Source organism: Myotis davidii, unplaced genomic scaffold (assembly GCF_000327345.1).
Source record: "Myotis davidii unplaced genomic scaffold, ASM32734v1 scaffold24, whole genome shotgun sequence".
NCBI classification, from domain to species: domain Eukaryota; kingdom Metazoa; phylum Chordata; class Mammalia; order Chiroptera; family Vespertilionidae; genus Myotis; species Myotis davidii.
The window spans coordinates 5,305,463-5,316,099 of record NW_006298312.1 but is presented as its reverse complement, the minus strand read 5'-3'; the positions used below and the strand labels follow the sequence as shown (position 1 = coordinate 5,316,099).

General features: G+C 41.3%; 1 long non-coding RNA gene across 1 annotated transcript; it reads right to left on the bottom strand.

Annotated features, from left to right (window-relative positions):
• Positions 1–1,645: 1,645 nt before the first annotated feature.
• LOC107184699 lies at positions 1,646–4,149 on the bottom strand. The gene is made up of 2 exons (XR_001515596.1): positions 4,044–4,149; positions 1,646–1,987 (listed from the first exon to the last, which is right to left on the bottom strand). It is a non-coding gene; the product is annotated as an uncharacterized LOC107184699 (long non-coding RNA).
• Between the last annotated feature and the right edge of the window lie 6,488 nt (positions 4,150–10,637).

The following is a 10,637-nucleotide window of genomic DNA, read 5'->3' as shown; positions in this document are numbered from 1 at the left end:
CTCCTCTCAAGGCTACAAAGTTTCAATTATAGAAGGTAAATAAATCCCAGAATAAAAAGAAAAAAAGGATTGGCTGGGAGCTTCCCTCGCGGGGTTGGGGGGAGGGGAGCTTGGCCAGCTTGAAAATGGCCATCAGCCCCTCACCCAGACTGGCCAAGCACCCCATACGGGACTCCCCACCCTAAAGGGGGTGTGGCCAGCCTGAAAACAGCCATCAGCCCCTCACCCAGGCTGGCCAAACCTCCATAGGGTGATGGTCCCCACTGGGGGGGTGGGGGCTTGACCAGCCTGCAAACAGCCATCAGGGCTTCACCCAGGCTGGCCAGGCACTGCAGTGGGGACCCCCGATCCCTGAAGGGGGTGTGACCAGCCTGCAAACACACATCAGGCCCTCACCCATGCTGGCTAGGCACTGCAGCGGGACCCCCACCCTGATCTGGGACACCCTTCAGGGCAAACCAACCGGCCTCCACCCGTGCACCAGGCCTCTATCCTATATAATACAAAGGTAATATGCAAACTGACGCTAACAGCAGAACGACTGTGAATGACTGGTCACAATGACGCACATTGACCACCAGGGCAGACGCTCAATGTCTGACTGCCAGCTTGGGCCTGATCCCCCAGGGAGTGGGCCTAAGCCAGCAGGTGGACATCCTCCGAGGGGTCCCAGACTGCAAGAGGGCATAGGCCGAGTTGAGGGACCTCTCTGAATGCACAAATTTTTGTGCACTGGGCCTCTAGTGTGTATTTATATATATATATACTCTCCTTTGGAATCACATGCATATCTGCATTCAAATTTTGGCTCCACTACCAACTGCTGTGTGTAGCCTCCTGCAATTATCCCATTCATTCAAGATCTATTTCACATTAAGTGTGAAAACACTTTCAGAGCGCTTGACTAATTTACCTTGTGATGAAGTCCTTAGAACTTTAACTGTAACCCCCACTCCTCCCTGGCCTTCCTGCTGTAGTTTGACAGTCTGTTTGATGCTGCTCTACCTCTGTATCTATTTTTGTTCATCAGTTTATAATGGTCTTTATTATCCATAAATGAGTGAGATCATGTGGTATTTTTCTTTCATTCACTGGCTTATTTCACTTAGCATAATGCTTTCCAGTTCCATCCATGCTGTTGCAAATTGTTGATTTGTTGATGCTAGCCAGTCTGACAGGGGTGAGATGGTACCTCATTGTTATTTTGATTTGCATCTCTTGGATGATTAGTGACTTTGAGCATGTTCTCATATGTCTCTTGGCTTTCTGAATGTCCTCTTTTGAAAAGTGTCTATTTAGGTCCTTTGCCCATTATTTGATTGGATTGTTTATCTTGCTTTTGTTAAGTTGTATTAGTTCCCTATAAACGTTGGAGATTAAACCCTTATTGGTGATAACACTGGGGTATTCTGGCTATTTGTAGATTGGATGGGGACCAGAATGAAGAGAGAACCCTTATTGCAGGAGGCTAAGAGAAGGATGATTGTGTCTTGAACTAGCAAGTTGACTCTGAATATGAAGCTAAGTGAACTCTTTGAGTTGTATACTGGGAGGAGAATCAATAGGTGATGATGTGAGAAGGAGGTAAAGGGATTGTCAACTTACCAGTAAAATGAGTGGTAAAAAAAAAGATCCATCACACAAGTTCACAGTGAGCATTTAATAAGACAATGCATGTCAGGTGCACATAGGAAGCATTATATGTATGTAAAATGTTATTATGACAAAGATAGATAAAATAATAAACATTTGAAAACAATTCACAGTCTTTCTAAGTTGCCCAGAAAGTATCTTTATATCAGTTGGGAGTTGAAGAAAATTGAAGGGTGGTAATTGGCTAATTTTAAATCATCATTTTCCCTTAGATGCACATATCTTTGAAGGCACTATTGTTTTTCACTTGTTTGGAATGGCTGCCTCATCATTTCACTGAGTCCTGAAGACAACTTCAAGCAGTAAGAGAATTGCTTAGACTTCCACATGCCTGCTAAGGAGTCAAGGGAAGACAAGAGGAAACAAGAATGAAAATTTCCATTAAAGATTTGCCTCGACATAATTCAAAGAATCTATAAAGTGGATTCATTGCTTGTGATTAAAATAAATAAACTCAATTGAAGGATTTGATAACTTAACTTTTCACCTCTATATCTCTAAATTATAATTCTGAGAAAGAGTAAGGTCGTTTCCTTACATGACAAGCACTTGATGTTTTGTGCAGATGTCATTTTCTCAACATGACCACAGGAATGACAGGAGAGATAAAGGGTCAGAGAAGCCAATGAGTGCTATTTGCATCTTGAGAAAAGCAAAATGCAAATGGCAAAAGTGGTAAGTAGGAAACAGAGAAAGAGAGCTCTCCTGGTCACTCTTATAAACCAATAGACTCCCTCATCCTGATCATCTAGACCCGTGGTCAGCAAACTGCAGCTCATGAGCCACATGCGGCTCTTTGGCCCCTTGAGTGTGGCTCTTCCACAAAATACCACGTGTGGGCGCGCCTGTACAGTGTGAGATCGCAAGCCACATGCGGCTCTTTGGCCCCTTGTGTGTGGCTCTTCCACAAAATACCGACTTCTGCGCATGGGCCACGAAGTTTCAATCGCACTATATGTGCATGCCCGCACATGGTATTTTGTGGAAGAGCCACACTCAAGGGGTCAAAGAGCCGCATGGGGCTCGCGAGCCGCAGTTTGCTGAGCCGATCCTCTGGTTGTTTCCTCAAACAAAATAAACATTAAAGGGTAGTTCTTTTCCCCTGAGGGTTGCTACCAGTTTCTTTTCACTTGTCAGCCTTGTTTCTAAGGCTTCAGTAATGAGCAAAGAAGGAAGCACAGGTATTCAGAAGAGTCCACACTGGGTCATAAGAGGGGGATATAACTTCTCAAGGCTTCTGGCAGGAGGACTGAAAATATACCATCATCTCTGACTGCAGAGGACTAGCAGGACTTTCTAGATACCTGAACAGACTTATCTAATCACCCAAATCTGTCTCTCTGATTTTTATTGATTTACTGTCAAAGTTTCTGCAACAATTAACTAGTCATTATTTATAAATCCCCCTGGTGTAGTTCAATAGTACAATATTATCTCAATAATTTCTCAGGCTACTTACTGTGTCCCTTGGTCTGCAAGGACGGCTTATTGCCATGACAGCTTTTAATGCACTTTGCTACTAATATTTTTTAAATAGTCTTTGTGTTAGTGGATTTTTGTACTAACTAGTAAAATGGTCCCCTGCCAATCCACAACTTAAGAGGGTTAGACCTTTAATACCTTTAATGCCATTGGCTGTCAGCCACTACAGAGAGCAAGACTATTAGAACAGTCCACTGATTCCCACGGGTGTCCTAGTGCCCCTGTGGAGCTGCAGAGAGCACTCAGAGTCCCATGACATAGAAAAGGGCTGAGAGGTCTCATGTGGACGGGAAAGTGATCCTCTCACTGGGGTGATAAATGCCTCCCTGGCACTGCTGCGTATTTGTACACACAACTTGAAGTCCCATGTCACAATATACTGTAAGCATCTGCCTCATCTGAAGCAAACACTATACGTTTTTGTGTGCTTTGTGCCAACCCCAGAGTGTGCTTTCAAAAAGATGTGAAGGATTAAACTGAATGCAGTTTAAATCAGGAATACTGTGCCCATTTGGCTTTTTGCTTTTCCCCAGGCCAGTAAAGTGGCAGCTAACCTGGTTGTTATTTTTCAGGTGCTCTCAAATGAGAGTGGCACAGAGCCAGGGAGGTGGGATGAGAACTGATAGTATGTTTCTCCTGATTCCAGGCTTCTGGGTCTTTGTCACAGGAGGGAGTGGCAGTGAGCCAGAAACAGAAGCCAGAACAACACTGGGAGCGTGAATCTCTGTCTTATGCTACAGAGACCATTACTATAACTTACTCAAAGCTAGAATGTTAGCACAAAAGAAATGAATTAGATGCATTGACAATTCTGGAATATCCTGACAGAATCATCATAGGATGAGAAGTCAAGCAGAACTGAAATATTAAAACACTTAGAGTTTTTGTTATTGCATTTTGCAACTTACCAGCAGGAAAAACTCTGCATTTAACTTTTTGATTCAGATCTGGAAACACATTTAAAAATAAGAATGATACCTGGCATGCGTCATGATTTTTTTTTTTCAATCCCAAATTTACAACAAATCTGGAAAACAAAAGTAAGTTGAAAGACTATGGGTGGGGGCAGGTGTGTGTGTATGGGGGGGCGGGGGGCTGAACTTCTCATCAGATGGCAATGAAGCCACATGAGCAGAACAGCACCCATGCCAGTGCTAAAGGAAGAAACAGCTCTCATGGCGGCAGCAAGGTGAGGGTGAGGCTCAAGAAAAGGAGAAATGTAGTTTCTGAGGTCTAGGGTTTAGAGTGAAAGATTTGGTAGAGCAGTGGTTAATTTTGTTATTATTACAAACACAAGCAGAAGTCAAACACAAGCTCAAGTCATACACAGGCACAAACTTGGATTAATTACACAAGTACCAGATATCCATAGATGCCCTCATTGGCGTAATTTATATAATTAGTACTAAATGGCGGAGATAGATTGAAAATGAAATTTGGATTGGTGTCCTATGACAACTGTGCCACTGAGTGCCTAGAGACAATTGGTCTGACACTTCTCTCTCCACCTCCTCCCTTGACTTACTTTATTCCTTCCCTCTTAACTTCTGTGACTCACATTCATTCCATCTGCCTTTGAATACTGTCATTGATCTGTTGTGGACATAGTCTAAGCTCATTGATGAAATGAAGTTAAAATAACAGCTAAACTTTCCCTGTAGAGTTGGGTACTTGAACAAGCAATTGACCAGGAATCAAAGAATCTACGCACTAGCCAAGTTCAACTACTAAGCATCCATGTTACTAGTGACATTTACTCATTATACAGCTTGTTATGCAATTTGAGATTTGATTTTTCACATGTAAAATGGAGCTAAGAATTCATTTTATGACCACCCAATAAGGCTGTAGGATCAAGTGATATTATACACAAGAAAGCTTTTGACAAATTTTCAAGTGTTATAAAACATACTTGAATTTATATTTCTGATCAGGAAGAATGGACTTTTACCTAGAATAAAAGTGAAATGATAAATGAAGTTATTGGTCGGAAGTATAAAAATAAAATCTAGAAAACTTCTTAAACTAAATCAAAATTATGACAATACCAGCAATAAGGATGTTTAACATGATTCTATTAACATTGCTGCTGAAGTCTGATAGACACAGGGGGCATTTAAACTTTGTATAATTGACAGTACACTGTTGTTTTAATCCCAGAGCTTGTCTAGCAAACATCACAAGGGCTAAGGTAATTTTGAGATACCATAATACCAACTTCCTATAACTCCCCCAAATCTGTTCCATGCTTTATGTTTCTTTACTCTTTTTAAAAAATGTATATTTCCATTTATTTTAGAGAGGAAGGGAAAGGAGAGAGAGAGAGAGAGAGAGAGAGAAACATCAATGATGAGAAGGAATCATTGATTAGCTGCCACAGACCACAATAGGGATCGAACCCACAACCCAGGCATGTGCCCTGATCGGAACTTGAATCACGACCTACTCATTCATAGGTTGACGCTCTACTGCTCAGCCATTCGGGCAGGGCTTTATGTTTCATTTTCAGTTCATTATGTATTTCTTTCAAGGTTATAAGAAGAATAATAGAAAAGATGAGTAAATAATGAACATTCTTGCCAGAAAAATAAAGACTGAATGGTACTGTTGTCAATAAGAGTATCCCATGTAAAAAAAAGAAAATTCCTGCCCTACTTGCCATTTAAAAGCCCTCAGCATTCAGGTTTTGACTTTTCTTTGTTAAAGTACACCAAAAAAGGGGGGGAAATTCAGAGAACAGCAATCAAATTAAAAAGAATAGTAAATAAATAAGGGCTGAAAGAATGGGGCAATCTTTGTTATGAGAAAAACAAAACGAAGTATGGTAAAAGGTCAAGGAAAAATAGACAGTAGGTTTAGAACCATTATGCATAGCAAGCAAAGGACAAAATACCATGCATTAAAGTTCTTACTGGTAGGATCTATTGTTACAAAAGAAAAAACACAGCAACACACGAACTATCCATTTTTATCTGTGTGCAATAGGTCCCAATTTTTAAAAATCTTTATTGTTGAAAGTATTACATATCCTCCTTTTCCCCTCATTGACCCTTCTAGCCAGCCTCACGCAGCCATTTTTAAGAATTAACTTGAGGATCATAACTGTAATAATACATAATGCCAAGTCACTTATGTTCTTTTTTACCCCCTGTGAACAGTAGATATAAAGATGCAAATAGCCTAGACATCATCCCTTAATGTCACTGAGGTTTCTGCTACCACAGAGCAAACAGAGTTGCCAAAGAGAACATAGATCCAAATGGAAGAGAGATAAGAGAAATTCACAGCATCACATGGCCAGAGAGAGCATTTGGTGAGATTTTGGACAAAATTGGGTCTTCTAAAACAATTCAGGAGAGACAGATTCAGTACATTATGCACTGTGATTAAATACATATGCATAAAATAAACAGTAATGATAAAAAAGTAGGTAGACATTTCACTTGCAAACATAATGGGACAAGAGAAATACAAGGCACAAAGATAAAAATCCAAGCAGGACAGATGTATTTCCCCAATTGACATAATATTGTTACTAGTCTCTGAGAGAGAAAACATTACAAAATGCAGCAGATATTTCTCATTTAATACATATATATATGCTTCTGCCATGGCCAGTGTGGTTAAGTTGGTTGGAGCATCATCCTGTGCAGGAAAAAGTTTTGGGTTTGATTTCCAGTCAGAGCACATAGCTGGGTTGCAGGTTTGATCCCCAGTCAAGGACCATAGAGGAGGCAACCAATCATGCTTCTCTCTCACATCAATGTCTCTTTTTATCTCTCTGTCCCTTCCCCTCTCTCTAAAAAAATCAACAAGCCGAAACCGGTTTGGCTCAGTGGATAGAGCGTCGGCCTGCGGACTGAAGGATCCCAGGTTCGATTCCGGTCAGTGGCATGTGCCTGGGTTGCAGGCACTTCCCCAGTGGGGGATGTGCAGGAGGCAGCTGATCGATGTTTCTCTCTCATCGATGTTTCTAACTCTCTATCTCTCTCCCTTCCTCTCTGTAAAAAATCAATAAAATATATTTTTAAAAAAATAAAGTAAAAAAATCAACAAAAGCATATCCTCAGATGAGGATTAAATATGTGTGTGTGCATGCGCACACATGCACGCATGCTTCTAATATAAAAGTAGAATTTATAATTTCCTAAATTTTATAAGTAGTATTTATTAGAAATCAACAGAAAATATTAAAAGGTGGCATGCTAAAAGCATCCCCAATTAAGCCAGGAGCATGATAGAATAACAGAAAGTCACCAATAGTTTGAGAGTGGAGCTCATGTAATAAAATTCAGAAAAGAGTTTGCTGCCCTGACCTGTTTGGCTGAGTGGATAGAGCATCGGCCTGCAGACTGAAGGGTCCCGGGTTCTATTCCGGAAAGGGCATGTATCTTGGTTGCGGGCACATCCCCAGTAGGGAGTGTGCAGGAGGCAGCTGATTGATGTTTCTCTCTCATCAATGTTTCTAACTCTCTATCCCTCTCCCTTCCTCTCTGTAAAAAATCAATAAAACATATTAAAAAAAAAAAAGAAAGAAAAGAGTTTGCTAATTGATTAAATTTTAGGAAAAAAGAGATAGAACTATTATTATTTGCATAATGTAATTTTATGACTCGGGGATCCAAAAGAAATAACTAAAATAATTTATAGTTATTTTTTTATAAAGAGGGTGTCATGTATGAGAAACTGTAAAGTTTCTATAAAATTTCACAATTGATTGCATGTAGCAAAAATAAAGGAGATATGAAAGTCCAAAGTTTTATTGGATGGTGAGTCTACTTCTATCTCCAATGCAACCACTTCACTGCAGGCTGCAATCGTCTCTGGCCTGGATTACTGCAATAGCTCCATTCTTTCTCCTCCAGGCAATTATCCTCACAGCTGCTTGATTTTTTTTATATTGAGATTTAGTTGGCATATACCCATCTCACCCACACTCCTCCACCCCTCACCTCTGGCAACCACCAATTTGTATCCATGAGTTCAGTTTTGTGGGGAGTGTAGATTATACATATAAGAGTGATCATATTGTATTTGTCTTTCTCCACCAGAGTTATATTATCATAATACCCTCAAGCTCTATCCATGTTATTGCAAATAGCAATATTTCATTCTTTTTTATTCCACTGTATGTATGTATGTATGTATATGCCATATTTCTTTATTCACTTATCCATTGATGGACAGTTAGGTTGCTCCATGTCTTGGCTATTGTAAATAATGCTGCAATTGGCATGGGGATGTACATATCTTTTTAGTTTCCTTTGGATAAATACCCAGAAGTGGAATTTCTGGATCTTATGGTAGTTCTATTTTTAATTTTTTGAGGAACCTTCATACCGTTTTCCATAGTGGCTGCACCAATTTACATTCCTACCAATAGTGCACAAGCATTCCCTTTTCTCCACATCCTCACCAACACTTGTTTTGGTTTGTTTTGTTTTGAATAGCAGCACTCCTTACAGATGTGAGGTAATATTGCAGTTTTTATTTGCATTTCCCTGATTAGTGATGTTAAGCACCTTTTCATGTGCCTGTTAACCATTTGTGTGTCTTCTTTGTAAAAATGTCTATTCAGATCTTCTGCCAATTTTTAAATTGGATTGTTTGTTTATTTTTTAGTATTGAGTTGAACAAGTTTTTTATATATTTTGTATATTAATCCTGTATTGGATATATGGTTTATAACTATTTTCTCCTGTGTAGTAGCAGGTTACCTTTTCATTTGGTTGATGTTTTCCTTTGCTGTGCTAAAATAATTTTAGAACTAATAACTGAATTCTATAAGGTGGTTCCATATAAGAAAATACACAAAAATCAATAGTTTTTCTTTCTGAATAAACATTTTTTAAGTTGGAAAATGAAATGAGGAATAATATCAAATTTACGTTAGCAACAAATTTGGTAACTCCTCAGTATGAATTTAACAAGAAAATAAACCTATCTAATAAAAGAGTAATATGCAAATTAACCATAACTCCATGACAAAGATGGCAGTGCCCAGTACCTCTCAACCCTGCTGGAATCCACCCATTTGGGGAACGAGGCAGCCACTGAGAGCTGGCAGCATGAGTGGCCTGATGGAATGCTGTCCAGAGGCCCTCCTGATCCTTTACTCACCCCCACCAAAGTCCCCCAGTCCCAGTGGGGACGGCGCTGAGAGCGGGCAGCGTGAGTGGCCTGGCAGAATGCTGCCCAGAGGCCCTCCTGACCCTTTATAAAAAACAAAAACAAATTCACTCCCCACCGAGTGCCCCCCACACACACACACACCTGCAGCCTCAGGTTCTCAGCCTCAGCCCCCAGGGAGCGATCCCCTCCCAGCTGCAGCCTCGGGGTCTCAGCCTTGCAAATTAACCATAACTCCATGACAAAGATGGCAGTGCCCAGTACCTCTCAACCCTGCTGGAATCCACCCATTTGGGGAACGAGGCAGCCACTGAGAGCTGGCAGCATGAGTCTAGTACTGTATCTCCATTTGTTGTCAGTCAGCCAGACTCAGAGAAGGAAGGAAATTACATTAAACTCATTTTGGTCCACTTTTTAGATAAAAAAAAAAAAAAAAAAAAAACAAATTCACTCCCCAGGAGTGATCCCCCCACACACACCTACAGCCTCAGGATCTGAGCCTCAGAAGTGCCTGCACCCCCACAGAGTGATCCCCCCCACACACACACACACCTGCAGCCTCAGGTTCTCAGCCTCAGCCCCCAGGGAGCGATCCCCTCCCAGCTGCAGCCTCGGGGTCTCAGCCTCGGAACCTTGTGCATCCCCACAGAGTCATCCCCACACACACACACCTGCAGCCTCAGGGTCTCAGTCCCCACTGGCAACCTCAGGGAGTCAGCCTCGGAACTTCCCTTGCCCCCAGCCGAGTGATTGGAGCAGAAAGGGGGGGGGGGAGGGAGGAGTATCTGGGCAAAGATGCCTAGCAAACTTCTCCCATTGGGCAGGAACTTGTAAAAACTATAAAAATAAACCTACATAGCCTTACTAAAGAACATACTGGGAGAAACATACCACTTTTTAAAAATATGTTTTTATTGATTTGTACAGAGAGGGGTAGGAAGAGAGAAATCAAACGTCAATTGGCTGCTTGCTGCACACCCCTTACTGGGGATTGAGCCTGCAACCCAGATATGTGCCCTAACCTGGAATCCAACCAGCGATCTCTTGGTGCATGGTCAATGTTCAACCACTAAGCCACATCAACCAGGCTAAATATAGCATTTTCCTAGATGAAAAGACTTAGCCACACTCAGATATAAAACAATCTACACTAATAAAAGAGAAACATGGTAATTGGCATACGACCCCTACCCTTTTCATTGGCTAATCAGCGAGATGTGCAAATTAACTGTCAACCAAGATGGCGGCCGGCAGCCAGGCAGCTTGAAACTAACATGAGGCTTGCCTGCTTGCTTCACAGAGGAAAACAATGTTCCCCACCTGCAGCTGCAGGCCTCTGAGTCTGGCCACTGAGAAAGCAAGTTCATTCTTCT